At 49.8% G+C, this 17,086-nt stretch overlaps 1 protein-coding gene and 1 long non-coding RNA gene across 7 annotated transcripts in view; one reads left to right on the top strand and one right to left on the bottom strand.

The window, feature by feature from the left end:
- CHD9 (chromodomain helicase DNA binding protein 9) overlaps positions 1-17,086 on the bottom strand; it is a 222,708-nt gene that overhangs the window by 193,319 nt on the left and 12,303 nt on the right. The window lies entirely within an intron of this gene.
- LOC132004805 (uncharacterized) lies at positions 1,932-16,484 on the top strand. The gene is made up of 3 exons (XR_009400651.1): positions 1,932-2,074; positions 12,992-13,044; positions 14,302-16,484. It is a non-coding gene; the product is annotated as an uncharacterized LOC132004805 (long non-coding RNA).

Genomic DNA, 17,086 nt, shown 5'->3' with positions numbered 1-17,086 from the left:
TGGAAACCAGGAGCAGGATGCTTAAGCGACTGAGCCACCCAGCCACCCCAGCAAGTGCTTCTTCACTGAACAAACCTCCTCCAGGCCTCTGAAACTGGCACCAGGCAGAGGAATATTTGGTTAGGCCCAGTTGATTCAGTTCATGGACAGAACTAACTGAGATTCTCAAAGGCACACAAAGGGTAGCCCCTCCTCTTTTCTGTGCTCCTGCTGGTAGGGTCAGGCTTCCTGAGCTCTGGGAACTGCTTACATGCCCTCCTCCTCCTGCAGCCCAGAATAACCATCAGTGCCCACTGGGAGAGAGCACAGAAACTGGAGTCAGAACCTGGAGATCAGGTCGTACGTAGCTGGCCACTTTCTACCTGTCCCATTACTCTGAACCGTGGCTTTCTATTTGCACAATAGGGACACTCATATTGCCTTTGCATGGCTTGAAGACATGAGTGAGGACCATGGGACATAATAGGAGATGAAGTCCTTACCAAACACAAGGGTACAATACATTTGTGCTAGAATATGAGCCCACTGAGGGCAGGAAGTGTGTCTGACTCATTCACTGCTTTCCTCCCCGGATCTAAAACAGTGCCTGGCACACAGAAGGTCCTCCATACAAATACTCCTTGAATGAATGGAGTATTACAGACCAGAATAAAAATCATGATGACCATGACAATTACTAACATTACTTGCATTCTCTGATCATGTGCCAGGTGAAAGGCTGATGGATGGCTTTATGGAGCTAATTCCACTGAAACTTCATATCCCCATGAGGGCAGCATGAGAGTTGATTCCCACTCTGCATGTGGGTTATTGTGATTCAGGGAAGTTTGTGGGATAGGTCATTACTCAAGTGAAATGAATTAGTGGGTTCAGAGAGCCTCACCACCCAAAAAGTAGAGCTCAGGAGGCCCTTAGTGCCCGAGAGAGGCCACCATGAAGATCACTGCATTTTGATACCATTTGCACTCTTCAGGACTCTGACAGTCAAGTGCAGATGTCTCTGGAAAGCAGTTAAATCTGAATTACTTTTTTTTTTAAAACATTTTATTTATTTGACAGAGAGCAGGAGAGTGCAAGCAGGGGGAGCAGCAGAGGGAGAGGGAGCAGCAGGCTCCTGGTTGAGCATGGAGCCTGGTCTGGTGCTCGATCCCAGGACCCTGGGGCAAAGGTAGACGATGCTTAACTGACTGAGCCACCCAGGAGCCCCTAGACCTGAATTTCTCATCTAGGAATCATCTGGTCTGGCTTCCTTACTGCATATGGTAGGGCTCTCTTGCATGGATGGGATTTGGTGGGGTACCTGGAGGTTGCATGACAGACAAGGGACTTGCCAGGAAGGGGGCTGAGAAGGTGTCCAAGATGCACGTTGACAGCTTTGTAGAGAACTGGCTTGGGACCTCAGGAGGGCAAAAGGGTGTCTGGGCTCCCCCAGATCGCCTTCAAGGGGCAGCCAAAACCCTGGAAGGCGAAGTGCTCTGGATGACCAGAAGGTCATCTGGGAGAGGGGGTGTGGTATGGGGGAGTTATTAAAGGGGCTTGCTTTTATGTTTGAATGTTTTGTGATAAAAATATACTCACGTTCCTTGGATCGTTAAGAGATATATTTAAATAAAGACTCAAGCAGCAGGAGTGGGGGAAGGTTGAGCAAAGGTCACAAGGGTTGGACTCTCCAAAGCAACACAGCTTCCAAGACTGCCAGGCTGGAGCTCTCCAGGACTTGGCTGATTTACTGGGGATGAACGGCAGCCCCCAGCCTTCCCAGGGCACGACGGGCCAATGAGCCTGACCCACAGCAGGGGGGGTGGGTGGCGTTGCTTTGCAGTTGGCAGCATCTCCCTGCCGCTTGCCTCTGAGCCTTCCTCCTCGGGAGAGACTCATTATGCAGTTTGGTCACATGCCCTATGCATTTTAATGAATGAGTCAGGGGACAGACTCCATTTGAAAGAGGAATCGCGGCTCTCGGCTGGGTGAAGGGCTCTCAAGGGATGCTCTCACAGCCTGGATATTACAAGGAAAGGAAAGAAGGAAGCTATTTCCTTCCGAGAAAAAAAGAAAGCAAGGTCTGAAGAGGAAGGTCAGCAGGAGGGAGGGGAGGCGGGGTGGGGGGGGGGAGGCCAAAGGGGCAGAAAGAACAGCCTGGAGTTCAGAAACCAGTGCTGGAACCGAGGCCGCCTGCCAGACAGTCTCTTGCCCTGTTCCTTGCACTTGTTTACTGCAAACATTTAGTGCTTTTTAAGTTCCAGGCACCACACCAGGCGTGGGAGTGACCGGACAAATGAGACATTCTGCATTAGAGCAAATCTGTTTGGTCCCCTGGGGCGTAACTGTGGGAAGGGTCTAATGTGGGAGGTGGGGTGGATCCAAGGAGATAGCCCTCTCTCCCACTCCAGGAACACCTTCCTCCCCGAGCCGGGAAGCCAGGGGATCCCCCGCTGATGGTCAAGGGCGACCCCCCCCCCCCCTCAAGCCCTTCCCTCCGGCCAGACCTGGGGCGAGTGCTACACAGTTAGCATCTCGATGAATCCTGGCCCCAATCCCGTGAGATAGATCCTGTTACTATCACATTTTTTATGGATGAGGAAACTGAAGCAGAAAGCAGCTTGCCCAAGGTCACCCAGGGATTTGAACTCAGGTCTGTCTGACTCCACAGCTCTTGGCAGCTCCCGACTCTGCTGTCAGCCAGCCACGGCAGGGGGAATGCTGGGGAAGGCCTTTCCCTTCCCAGGCTTCCTTCCAAGAACACTCTGAACCCCCAGGAGGAAAAGGTTGGTGTGAATCCAGATGCAGTCAGCGCCAACCAGCCTGGGAGCGGATCTGAAACCTCATTGAGTGGGGCTGTGTGTGTGTATGTGTGTGTGTGTGTGTGAGAGAGAGAGAGAGAGAGAGAGAGAGAGGCAGACCGAGACCGACCGAGCCCAAGGGCAGCAGGGGGAGGAAGGAAGCCCAGCCTCCACGCGGTCAGCTGGGGCGGCGTGCCTGTTCCCAGCCTCCACACCACAAAACACAGGGCAGCAGATGCTTAGCAGATGGGTGTGTGGGAGTGAGACTTACCCTCCGATGGCGGGTGGGCAGGCAGTGTCACTGAATTACTCAACAAAGCCACCTTGGCTTTGAACTTGGAGCCAGGACCTGCTGGAACAGGGCATGGGGAGGTGGCAGCCGCGCTCACCACGGTGAAGAGGATGTCTCTGCCATCTCCCTGCCGCCCCCTTCACGGCCCCCCCACCCCCGACCAAAGGGGAGAACACAGCCTGGGAAGAGGCCAGGAACCAAAAAGCCCCTGCACACCGACATCTGCATGAATTTTTACAGCGAGCGAGAGAGAGAGAGAGAGAGAGAGAGAGAGATACGCAGGCACAGCAGGACCCAGGGGCCCTGGGCTTCGTGCTGGAGAAAAAAAGCAGCAGGGCCACCCGCCATGAACCCGGAGGGGGCTGTCCTACGTAGTTAACCCTTCGAACTCCCAGTGCCTCCTTGTGAGGCACATACTGTGATCATGCCCATTTGACCCAAGAAGAGAAGAATGCCAAGAGAGGAATAACTCGCCAAGGTCACATGTCTTCTTAGCTTCTGGTTTCCATGAGGAGGGATTTTCCCTAAAACTCATTTTTTCGTCTTTACTCTCACTACCCACAGCGATGGAACAATCTGTCTGATTGGAATACCCGGGAAGGCCATCTATGATGATCTGCTCTGGCCCAGTTCCTTCTAGGCTCCCTTAGGAAGTCAATTTTGTCCTCCCACTGAGCCACGTCCTCCATGCTAGCTTTAGTGACAAGGAAGGGGGCACTCTGGCTCTTTGCCACTCCTTTGTCTTCTTTCTTATTCAATGTGTTCAAAACCTGGATGCAGAGGAGGGGAGCTGTTTATTTGGACAGCTCTTCAGAGATCCCAAAGACACTCGGGAGGATCCTGAGAACTCTGGCTAAACCACTCCCATCTGACCAGGGGCTTCTGCTGTCCCTCTATGTCTTGGCAAAGGACACTCTTGGCTCCAGGACCAATTTCCCTTAGGAGTCAGCCCTGCGACTAGTACGGCCTCTCCCACTCCACACTTCTTTCTGGACTGGTGTTTGTGCGTGTGTGTGTGTGTGTCTGTGTGTGTGTGTTTTCCGGGACAAGGAAAACCAAGTCTTGTACACAGTTCCCTGGGGTAAAAGGAAGTCAGTCACGAGAGGGTTTCCCTGGGGAGGAGCGTCTCAGCCTATGTACATCTTCCCTTGCCACCTGGGAGGGCATATCAACGGGTACTTGACCCCCCAGCCTGCTACCAGTCTATCTGACTAACCTGGGGACAAACCCAGGCAGCTGATATCAATAAAGTCCATGTTTATATGATAAGGCTCATAGATCCCAGTTTCCAGTTCCAGTGGATCTGCCCAGCAATTCCAAGCCCTTTATGTCTCCGTGGGACTCCAGGGCAGGTCCATACTACATTGCTTTCTGACTGTGGGCAAAGTCTTTTTTAAAAATTTTTTTTTAAAGATTTTTATTTATTTATTTGACAGACAGAGATTACAAGTAGGCAGAGAGGCAGGCAGAGAGGAGGAAGCAGGCTCCCCGCCGAGCAGAGAGCCCGATGCGGGGCTTGATCCCAGGACACTGGGATCATGACCTGAGCCGAAGGCAGAGGCTCCAACCCACTGAGCCACCCAGGTGCCCACTTTTTTTTAATTTTTAAATTTTTAAACAGTTTATTTGAAAGAAAGAGAGCAGAGCAAGAGGGAGGACACTTGGGGGTAGGGCAGAGGGAAGGCAGGCTCCCGCTGAGCAGGGAGCCTGACTCAGGGCTAAATCTCTGGACCTCCCTCCCCCATCATGACGTGCCAACTGAGCCACCCAGCACCCCCATGGGCAAAGATTTTACCTGCTCTGTGCTTTGATTTCCTCATCTTTAATATGGGAAGATACTCCTTGCACTCCTGTCTGTCTCAGGGACTGTTATGAGATCAAATATGTACAACTTATTTGAAAAGGAAGAAAAAAGTCTCCATGAGCTAGAAGGGAATTAACATTTGATGAGCTTCCATAATGTACTCAGAGACTTGCTAAGCATGAAGACTGAGCATCTTCTGTTCATCACCGGTACTGATCCAAGCCCCATTTTGGTAACCATGCCCTCCAAGGGACCACGCCTCCTGCCACCCTCTCAGTCCCAGTAGGTCTAATCACAGGGCCTGAGCAAGTGAGCCCCTCTCACTCTGCTGGACACAGGGATTGCTTTCAGGGATGGTCATGTGTCCCAATCAGGGTCCTTGAGACTTTTGTTAGGACTTTTGGAAAAGAGATTCTCAGAGCACCTGGGTGGCTCCATCTGCCTTCAGCTCAGGCCATGATCCCAGGGTGCTGGGATCGAGCCCCCATCAGGCTCCCTGCTTGGCAGGAAGCCTGCTTCTCCCTCTTCCATTCACCCTGCTTGTGTTCCCTCTCTTGCTGTCTGTCAAATAAATAAGTCTTTAAAAAAAAAAGAAAAAGTTCTCTATGGAGACCCTCAAAGGATCCAGGGGCAAAAACCGATGCTGCTGCTGCCTTGTTATCACATTAACCCCAAATGAAAGTTGAAATAAATCTGGAGCCAAGAGGTAGAGTGAAACCCAGACCTGATTTTAACAGTTGAACCCCAAATACCAGTCATGTCCACCTGTAATGCTGTGGTTCATAATAGTAAGTAGAGATTTGGTATTTCATCACCATAGTGTCTGGATAACAACTCCTAAAAACCTGCAGAATTTCCTGAGATGGGGGGCGGGGCAACGTATCTTTTGTTATGTTAATGAGATATTTTTGGAAAGCACCTAAGAAAAGGGGTTAGTTGCCAGAGGAGCTGATCAGACCATTAGAGGGTATGAACTTTCAGTCCCTACCCCCTGACCTCCAGGGACGTTGAGGGGGGTCTGGGGGTGATGGTTGACTCAATCACCAATGGACAACGATTTAATCAATTGTGCCTATGTAATGAAGCCTTCATAAAAACCCAAAAGGACTGAGTTTGGAAAGCCTCCAGAAGGGTGAACACGTGGAAATCTGGTGTGCTGGGAAACAGCATGAAAGCTCTGCACTTTCCCCTACATCTTGCTCTATGGGTCACTTCTATCTGGCTGTTCCTGAGTTACATCCTTTTATAACAAAACCTATAATCTACTAAGTAAACAGTTTCTCTGCGTTTTGAGAGCTGCTCTAACAAATTGGTCAAACCCAAGGAAGGAGTTGTGGGGACCTCCAGTTCAGAGCTCATCCATCAGAGGCACAGCTGACAGCATGAACTAGGGACTGGCCTCTGGAGTTGGGGGGGTGCGCAGTCTTGTAAGACAGCGCTTAACTAACTGTGGGATTGGACACTACCTCCATGTAGACAGTGTCAGAATGGAGTTGCACTGGAGGATGCCTAGCCGATGTCCCAGAGACTTCCTTTGTGGTGTGGGGAAACCAGAACCCCACCCCAACATGTGTTAGAAGGTGGGTGCCGATCCCTGGTACCACCCCCGGACTTTTTGATTCAAGGTAAGCCCCCAATCCCCCCCCCTTTTTTTTTTCCTCCAAAGGCATCTTGGGTTGGATTTTCCATCCCTTGTGACCAAGAGAATCCTAGTAGATACAGCATTAGCTCATTTCGTCTTGAATTTGGTCTCTGGAGCAGGCATTCTATCCCCTCCACCAGGCTTTGAGAAGAAGTGAGTCTCCTAGCTGCATCGCAAGCTTCAGTCAGCATTAGGGCTTCTGCTGGGAGAGGAGAGCCCCCTCTCCTGCAGCCAGAGGCCAAAGGGAGGACATAATTCACCGGTGTTCTCCACCCCAGGTGCCCCTTCCCTGGAAGAAAGGCACCAATAAGACCAGGTGTTTAGCCAGTTCCTATAGGGCTTAAGCTTGATGTCAAAGGCTGGGAGGGCTCAAAATGGCCCAATACCTGCCTCTCCTTCCAGGGAACTGATGCTTCAACGTCCCCCTTCTAGAGCTCCGCTATCTCTTAAGAAAACACTGGAGTCTGGTAAAATGCAAAGACACCCCAGGCCTCCTGGGGCCTTACAACCTGAGCTGCTATCAGTCATGATTCTTGCAGGAAGAATGACATTGAGATGAATTTGGTGCCCGGCGGGGAGGGCAGATGTGGCCCTCTGGAAGAGGGGAAAAGGTACAAAAAGGGACATCTCGGGGGAGGGTAAGTTTCAACCGGTTGGGGGAGCAAGTCGGCCATTACATGTTTGGTAATGAGATAAAATAATAAAATATCTCCCAGATACCTCCCATATTTGCTTCAACATAACAGAGGGCTGGGTAACGTGGAGGATAGAGATGAACTAAGATCGGCCATGAACTTATCATTATGGAAGCTAGGTTACGGGTGTATGGGGCTTTATTCTGTATTCTGTCTACTTGCCCAGATGTTTGAAATTTTCCATAGTGATTTTTTTTTAAAAGTGTAATGAACAACCAAAAAAAAAAAAAAGAAAAAGAAAAAGAAAAACAACAACAACAACAAAAACAAAAAAAACAAAGAAAAACCAAAACCAAAAAACCCCATGTTTTGGGCTTTATTCTTCCCAGAGCCCTTTACATGTATCTTGCTATGCACCTCACTAATGATGGTTCGTTCTCCCCTCCCATTTTATGTATTTATTTTTAAAAATATTTATTTATTTGACAGTAGGCAGAGAGAGAGAGAAAGAAAGGAGGAAGCAGGCTTCCTGCCAAGCAGAGAGCCCAATGCGGGGCTTGATCCCAGGACCCTGGGATCATGACCCGAGCTGCAGGCAGAGGCTTTAACCCACTGAGCCACCCAGGCACCCCCCCTCCCATTTTAAAGATGGTAAAACTGAGGCTGGAGAGGCTAAGTCATTTATGCAGGTGGAATTTGCCAGCCGGACCTAGGTCACTCTGGGGCACAGGTCAACGGAGGCAGGTTGGGCCAGCCCTAGGCTTGATGGGGGCAGACAGGCAGGGATCCGTGCAAGGTGAACTGTGGCTGCCCACTTCCAAATCTAGAGGTAGCCCTGTCTGTATCTGCCTGGCGTGGTGCAGACCTCGCAGGGCCTCGGGGAGTCATGGGGGACACAGAGGAAAGCTCCCTGCCACCGAAGTCACGTGCTCCTTGGCAGTTAAGAAAACACTCAGTCTAGCACCATAGGCTCTGGACCCTTTCATGGGCATCCTGGGGGCCGTTGCCTGAACATCTGGGGCTGATAAAGGGAGACCCACGTGGGCTTCCCTGCCCCCTTTCCCATAACGATTTCCGCACTTCCCCTTGAAGCTCTGTGTGCGTGTGGCTGTTCTTTTCTTCTCTTTCCTCCCAACATATGGATTCCCAGCTTCTATTTCAAACTCCAATGCTTCTCTCCTATAAACTCCCCAAAGCTCTCAATTTCCTTTTTCCATTGCTCATTCTTTCCTAAAGTGTATGAAAAAGCCTCTCTTAGCTCTGTTCCAATTTCCTTGTTTATAAAAGAAGGACAAGGAGAACAGTGATTGCGGTGATCAAGGTTAAGCATGGCCTGATTCCTTCCTTAGGAGAAGCCACCTCCACAGCCTGAGAGATCAAAGCTTACCAGGTACAAGAACTAATCACAGGAAAGCCCCCATTCCCCCACCCCCACCCCAAAGTCAGCCTGCAGGAGGCCTGATACAGTGCCATCTGCTCCCTTTAGCTGGCTGAAATGTCCTTTTTGAAAGTCACTAATAGAATAGAAAAAAGGAAAAGTCACGAGCGGGCACGATTCCCAGAAGGTTGCTGCGGAAGTGGGAGTGTGTTATCTGGGAAGGGAGGAACCGGTCCTGGCCTGCTCCGTAGCCCGTGGCCTTGCACTTTCTCACAATAATGGCACCTTACCCCTTAAAGGCAGAAAAAGCTCAACCCTCAGCACTGCAACTGTACACATCAGCACCACCCCGGGGCCAGGGAGGATGGCTGGGTCTGTGCATCAGCAGGGGCCTAGGGGACAGGAGGTCCTCACCCAGGCAGAGGTCACAGGCCAGTGCCTTTGGCTGCACAGCAGGTAACAATGATGGCCCGTGGGGCAAGGTGATAAAAGGTGGCTGACCCTGTTTTCTGCCCAGAGGGGACCAATGGCTGGTGGCAGTGGGGACTGAGGCCAGCAAGTCCTCTCTGGAAGGAGCTGCAGCTTCCCACCTCCGCCTGGTTACAGTTGTTCAAGAAGGTGAGCTCCGTGTTGCCAGATCTTCTGTTTTTCCAAGGAAGTGGAGACCAGGACTTGACATGAAGTCTCCTAACTTGACAACAGGTTTAAGTGACAGATATCGCAAAGGCTGATGGTAGTGGCCACATAAAACCTCTCTAAGGGTCTGAGTTCACCTTAAGACCCCGCTTGCCGCCCTGACCTAGGAAGCAGGTCCTCTACACCTGCCACGTGGCAGGCCGCGCTGGGAGGAGGCCAGAGGAGGTCAGATGAAGCCACATGGCCAAGGGCCTTGGCCAGCATGCTGAGGAGGTAGGGCTGCTTGCTGTTCCCGGGGCTCACGAAACACTTTCAGACTTCTGTCATTTTATCACGCTGCATCTGCGGCCAGCTGGGTCCTTCCCAGCAACCCTCCCACCAGCTTCAGAAATTCTCCTCTCCACGGCCAGTTCCTGAACGCTCTCTTTCGGTAGGGCAGGCCACGGCTTCCACATCTGACCAAATCTGAGTCAACTTTCCAAACAACTTAAAATTCACCTGCCCACTGAAGAACCAAACAACACCGTCCTTTCGCGTGCCCGTGACAAAATCGTGACTGGGGACTCTGGGTACTTAAGGAGCTCTCCCCGCCCCACCCCCAGGAAACATATTGTGCTCGAAGGATAGCTTCTGTTCCTCGTCTCCATGGGAGAGAGAAGAGGGAAACCAAGGCACGGAGCTGAAAACTCTTTGCCTAAAGATATATTTATTTGGCAGGGCTCCAAAGAGCCGGGGGAAACAGTTTGCTGAGCTTTTTATTTTTATTTTATTTTTTTTTTTAAGTTGAGTGTCTTCTTGAATTGTATAGAAGAGAAATAAGTAGAATTGCCTTCCAGTGAGATGTAATCTGTGATGCTGAGACAGAGAGAGAGATGAGGAAAGATTATAGGCCAAGGTATGATAATCAAATCTCTTTCCCTGGCTACCTTTACTCTGCCACTTAGCCACTTAGAGTCTGATTCGTGCATTTTCCTATGCATGGGGAGTGAAGAAGATGGGTCAGAGGGGATGGCGGAGAGACCATTCAGAGCAAGGCGGGGTGCTCTGCGCCAGTGACTGCTGGCAACGGAGTGTGTGCACACATCTCTGGGTGTGGACGGATTCACACGCTTAGTTTGCATGCAAGCCATTTTGGTAGCAGAAGTGTTTCTAGGCTTTGGGGAGTACCCTTCTAGGAGAACCTGCCTGATTCTGGTCTCGGTCTCCCCTCTCCCCCAACACACTGTGGCTATTCGTTTCATCAGTATACATGTACAGGGCACCGTCCTGGGGTCCGGCAGTGAGCTTACAACAGTGAACAAGAAAGACCCAGTCTTCGTCCTCAGGGTGCCCACCATTTCATTTAAGAGCGAGGCAGACAGGTGAATGGGTGACCGTACCTCAGTTGGCGAGCAGCTGGACAGGGGAGGTGAACCCAGAGAGGGCAGGTAGGTGGAGGCTCAGCTTGAAGGACAGAGGGGGAGGAATGGGGGAATGTATTCTGGAAGAAATGAGGTCTAAGTGGAGATCTGGAAGTCAAGTAGGTATTGGACCAGTTGGGAAAGGGAAGGCGGGTGTTGCAGGCAGAGGAGCCAGCACGGGCGAAGATCTGGGGGCAGATTCCCAGCACCCCCCACCCCCCCGCCAGTTCTTCATGAAAATCACCTGTTTGAGCTCAGGCCATTCCTCGGGAGGGTCTCACGGGAGTTCTGGGACCAAGTACAGGACTGATGTGGCGATGGCCCTGTCGAGGCTGAGGATGTTAAAAGGCATTGTTGTCAGATTTAAACTGCTTTGTTTTTTTTTTGTTGTTGTTGTTGTTTTTTTTTTTTTTTGTTTTGTTTTAAATATTTTATTTATTTTATTTGACAGACAGAGATTACAAGTAGGCAGAGAGGCAGGCAGAGAGAGAGAAAGAGAGAGAGAGAGGAGGAAGCAGGCTCCCTGCTGAGCAGAGAGCCCAATGTGGGACTCGATCCCAGGACCCTGAGATCATGACCGGAGCCGAAGGCAGCGGCCTAACCCACTGAGCCACCCAGACGCCCCTAAACTGCTTTGTTAAAAGCACCCAAAATATCCTCCTGTCCTTAAGGTACTCAGATGATAGGATGGAGAAGTGTTTGAGGGACACTGTGGAGTACAGCCCTTCCTCCTGATAAAGGACATAAACACTAAAGGTGAGCCATGGAACCAGAAACCAAACTGACTCCGAAATTCCAATTTACAGAGGATAAAAAATGCTCATCCGTCTGCTCTCTCGCTCTCTCCTTCCCCCACCCCAACAATCTCACTCTCATTCCCTCTCCACCCCCTCTCACTCTCCCCTGGCAGGCTAGGCAGAGTAAGTGTCAGATTTTTCATATTATTTTTCAGAGAGAAGGAAACTGAAGCTCACAATGGAAAAGGATCCAAGGTTACTGGCTCATTCATTCACTCACCGACTCCACAAACAGCAACAGAGCGCCTGCTGTCGGCAGGCTTGTCCTAGGTGCTGCGGATGGAGAGGTGACTAACAGCTACTCCCTAATGAGAGAAGCCAGGGTTCAAGCCCATTGCTCTGATTCCCAGTGCCCTTTTCAACAGACTGAACTGCAGGCTGGATATATGGTCTCAGGGCAGCACTCCGGAGGGTGGGTGTTTACAGCCCCATAGTCTTTGTCAGCACCCCTCTTCCCGCCCCACCCCCACCTGCAAACACACCATCAAATAACACAGCACAGTTGCTATGCAAGTCTATCTCCTAGGCTAGGTGCAGCTCAGATTTTCTCTGCAAGTCCCTCCCATACAGAAGCCATCCCCACCAATGGTTGTCCTGGTTGTGGTTGTCTTTGAGTCACTGAAAATTTTCCTATTCTACCTCCACCCTCTGACTAGCCTCAAGAGAGGGCTTTTAAACCCTCACCTTTTGCAAGTGCTCTCTCTAAACACTGGCTCACGGAAGAAGGGACGGGATAAAGGTTCGGGGTGTCTGGGTGGCTCAGTGGGTTAAGCCTCTGCCTTCAGCTCAGATCATGATCTGAGGGTCCTGGAATCGAGCCCTACATCGGGCTCTCTGCTCAGTGGGGAGCCTGCTCCCCCCCCCCCCCCCCCCCCCCCCCCCGCCCGCTTGTGATCTCCCGGTCAAATAAAAAAAATCTTAAAAAAAAAAAAAAAGGTTCTTTCAAAAGGAAAGGGGGGGTGTGGTGGGGGACTTGGGACAGGTAGGATAAAGCCCAGCAAGTGGAGACACCAGACCCACTGCCTCCTGGACGGTTCAGCCCTGAGCCGCATCCGGCCAAGGTCAGAAATGACCGGCAACACCCAGCCAGACAGGCGACTCTCAGAGATGCTTGGGAGAGGCTGGGGTATCTCCCCAGAGCCTGGGCAGTGTTATTTCCTGGGGCAAAGCAAGTCACAAAGGATGAAAGCGGATGACTGAATGTCTGGGGCAGGGTGGGCGGCCTTGCCAGGAGGTGGGGGTGGAGCAGGGAAAAGGGAGGAGGGGCCGAGAGCTGGCGGGTTTCACACAGACAAATCTCTTCATTTTTCCAGACTGGAAAAATCTGTTTGGGCTGTGCACATTTGCAGAGAGTCACGGTATTTACTACGCTTCCTGGTTCCACAGATTTCTTTTTGTCATTCCGTCAAACGCAGCTTGTATTTTTCATAGCCGGAGCTGAACGGCCCATGGGGGCTCTTCCCCCACGCTGTGTTCCAAAACACATCGCCAGCGACTGGAAAAGCCCAGCACACATGGGCAGCGGGAGTGGGGTGGTGGGGGGGGCATGTTTTAGAGATAAAGACCCGTATTTAGACAAACAGCGTCTCCCCCTTGGAGGTGTTTAATGACACTCCTCATTTTCCAGGCACACACTGTTTCCTCAGCAGCCGTCAGAACAAACCGCTCTTCTGGAAACTGGTAACCGCACTTTGCCTGTGACTCTCAGTTATCCAATCCATACGGACCGTGGGGGAGGGCAGGGGAGGGGGGAGTGGTCAATTAAAAAAATAAATAATTCCCTTCTTGCCGTAATGTGCCCAGAAGTGCTTGGGGCCAGATGTCAGATTAGAAAAGTTGTCTGTTGAAGCATTCTATGCTAAAACATGAATTCAATCTAAGGAACATTTACTGAGCACTTACTACCGGCAAGGTACAGCACTAGGCGTGGGAGTATCCAAGCGGACCACAACTTGACAGGCACTTGGCGTTTTTAATAGGAAACAGAGTGTGAGCCCAATGGCACGTGTGGCCAGTGGTGGAATTTTAGGCATCAGAAACAGAGGCAGTCAATAAGGGAAGTCTTTCTGGGGGTAGGAGAGGGGAGAGACCCCTTCACATCATACTCGTAGGCTCCTGTACGTGTCATGCCAGCCAAGCTGACGAGGGAACAGAAGGCTAGCTGAGGACAAAGCACAAGCAGAAGAACCCACACCCCCACTCCTGGGTGGAACGTGTGTGACATTCTTCCAGGAATCCCCCCTCTTATATTAATACCTCGCTTGAGGGAAAAACAACCTTGACAACTCCCTTTTTCCTTACCTCCCCTAACCCCATAGTCTATAACCCGTCACCCCTCACAACCCCCGGGGAAGCAGCTCTTTCTGCCCATGGGTCCTGTCCCTGTGCTTTAATAAGCCACCAGTTGGCACCAAAGACGTTTCAAGAATTCTTTCTTAGTCACGGGACTCCGGACTCCACCCCACTGAACCTCACCTATATTCTGGGAGTACGAGCATCAAATCTTGCTCAAACAACCTGGAGACGACTGCCTGAGAGTCAGTGAGTAGGAACCTCATCTTTACAGACAGACGCGACATGTTCAGGCACTCTTGGAGCCCTTCCAGCCCAGGAGGGCAGCAAACAGGCATCCGTGGTGAAGTGGGTCAGAATCACCTGATGCAGTAGAATACAGCCTCTAACCTCCCCTTCTTGGGTTGCCAAGGCACAAAGTCATCTTGCATTAATTTCCAGAGAGAAAGAGCCCACACAGACTTCTCCTTGGACTTGCTTTTGAGTCAGGAGCCCCGGGGAGTCAGAGGGGTGGAGGCTGATGGCGGGAAGTAAGGGAGGGTCTTTAGGGGACCAGAGAGTTGGAGGGGGGAGCAAGGAATTCTGAATAGTCCAAGTTGACGATGCCAGATGTAGCTCAATTTTTTTTTTTTTTTTCTTTTAAAGGACTATTACGGGTTTCCTTTCCAAAGTGGAACTGCAGGGATGGAAAATGAATTTCAGTTGCTATGGAAATTGGAGTTGGCTGGAGCCTGCAGGAACAGCAGCTGGAGTAGAACAAGTGGCCAGGAGACTGGCCCTGTGACAGAGGGGCTTCCGGCTGGGGGTAAGACAACAACAGGCTTCAGGAGAGGAGAGAGGAGACAGGGACCATGTCTCCAGATCCTGAAGCCTAGGAGTTCTGCAGACATGTGGAGTGACGTGTGTGTGTGTGTGTGTGTGTGTGTGTGTGTGTGTGTTGCATGTGCATCCCCACAGGCCAAAAATGACCAAGAAGCAAAATAAATCACTGCCTGAGAAAGAACAGAGTTTCACCAGGAGACTCTGAGGTCAAGAAAGCCGGAAAACAGTTGAATGACCAAAGAGAAGAGGCCTGCTATTTCAAAGACTTCCAGGGGGTGAGGAAATGCCTGAGCAGGGACTGGCCCTCTAACTCTGTGCTCCCTCACCTTTTGTCCTCACACAACTCCTCAAACTGAAACTGATGTGGGCCAGCAAAATCTCCTTGGGGTTGGTTAAGGCTGTGGGGGTGGGCAAGCTGGCTGTTCTGTTTCATCTGCATTTCTGGGGGACTGTTTCTGTTCCAGGTAGAAAGTCCGCATGACCTCGGGGAAGCTTCGAAGGGGTCTCAGTGCTCTCAGCATCACATGCTGGACAGATGCTTTGATTTGGCTTATGGTGACTTCAGGCCTTTGTGGGATCCCTCAGCAGGGCCCACCTGGGGGACTATTATGCTATTCTCACTCTTAGCCCAGTAAGAGGACCTGCCCAGCCACTTTCCTCCCATCATGGTGGGGGTGAGTGGACGGGGGACCTCACACTGATGAAGGGACTCGAAATTAGGCCCTTGACACTATATAATTCTATCACTGTCTACGTATGTTGCCCCTGAGAAACACTGAGAGGACCATACAGTTTAAGGTGACCACCAGTCTGGTACCTTGTTTTGTATTTCTTCATTTTTCAATATATCAAGATCCTCAAAAAGTGGAAAGATGCATCAAAGAAGAATACTTGGGAATAAATACAACCAAGGAGGCAAAAGACTGATACACAGAAAATTGTAAAATGTTGCTGAAAGAAATGAAAGAAGATACAAATAAAAGGAAAGACATCCTGTGTTCATAGAGAGGGAAGCTCAACATTAAGATGTCAATATTACACAAAGCGATCTATAGAGTCAATGCAATTTCTACCAAAATGCCAAGGATGCTTTTTTCAGAAATAGAGAAATCCATACAGAAATTCATACTGAATCTCAAGAAACCCCAAATAGCCAAAAACAATCTTGAAAAAGAAGAGCAAAGCAGGAGGACACAAACTTTCTGATTTCAAAGCTTACAACAAAACAAAGTAATCAGAACATTGTACTACTGGTATACAAGCAGACATTTAGACCGACATAATAGAATAGAGAGCCTAGAAGTCAACCCTCACATGTATGGCTGAATTATTTTCAATAGGGGGCCAAAAATATTCAATGAGGAAAGGCTAGTCTTTTCAACAAATGGTGCCGGGAGAACTGGATAGCTACTTTACATCGTATACAAAAATTATCTAAGATGGATGAAAGACTTAAACATAAAATCTAAAACTATAAACAGATTGAACAAAAGCCTCATGATATTGGATTTGATGATTTCTTGGAGATGATACCAAAAGTATAGACAACAAAAGAAAAAATAGACAAACAGCTTCATCAAAATTAAAAACTTCTGTGTATCAAAGGACACTATCAACGTAGTGAAATGATGGGATGGGAGAAAATACTTACAAATCATATATCTGACAAGAGATAAATACCAGAATATATAGAGAACTTCTACAACTCAATGGCAAAAAAGCACAAAAAACAAAAACATAAAACTCAACCTGATTTAAAAATGAGCAAAGAACTTAACAGACATTTCTCCAAAGAAGTTAGACAAATGGGAGCACCTCGGTGGCTCAGTGGGTTAAGTGTCTGCCTTTGGCTCAGGTCATGATCCCAGGGTCCTGTGATTAAGTCCCACGTCCAGTTCTCTGCTCAGCCGAGAGCTCGCTTTTCCCTCTCCCTCTGCCTGCCACTCTGCCTAGTTGTGCGTGCTCTCTCTCTATCAAATAAATAAATAAAATCTTTTTAAAAAGGGTGCCTGGATGGTTCAGTCAGTTAAGCATCTGCCTTCAGCTCAGGTCATGATCCCGGGGTCCTGGGATGGAGCCCCATATGGGGCTCCCTGCTCAGTGGGGAGCCTGCTTCTCCCTCTTCCTCTGCTGCTCCCCCTGTTTGTTCTCTCTCCTGCTCTTTGTCAAATAAATAAATAAAACCTTTTTAAAAAAAAAATATTAGGGGCGCCTGGGGGCTCAACGGATTCAAGTCTCTGCCTTCGGCTCGGGTTGTGATCCTGGGGTCCTGGAATCGAGCCCCGCGTGGGGCTCTGCTCTGCAGGGAGCCTGCTTCCTCCTCTCCCTCTGCCTGCTTCTTTGCCTACTTGTGATCTCTGTCTGTCAAATAAATAAATAAAATCTTTTAAAAAAAAATCTTAAAAAGAAAGAAGATACACAAATGGTCAATAAGCACATGAAAACATGCTCATGATCTCAGTCATCAGGAAAACGGAAATGAAAACCACATTGAGATCCTATTAGAATGCCTATTATCAACAAAACAAAACAAAACCAGAAAGTAGCAAATTTGACAAGGATGTGGAGAAATAGAAACCTTTGTGCATTGCTGGTGGGAACATAAAAT

Source organism: Mustela nigripes, chromosome 17, assembly GCF_022355385.1.
Source record: "Mustela nigripes isolate SB6536 chromosome 17, MUSNIG.SB6536, whole genome shotgun sequence".
In the NCBI taxonomy this organism is placed as follows: Eukaryota; Metazoa; Chordata; class Mammalia; order Carnivora; family Mustelidae; genus Mustela; species Mustela nigripes.
This window is presented reverse-complemented; position numbering and strand designations above follow the sequence as displayed.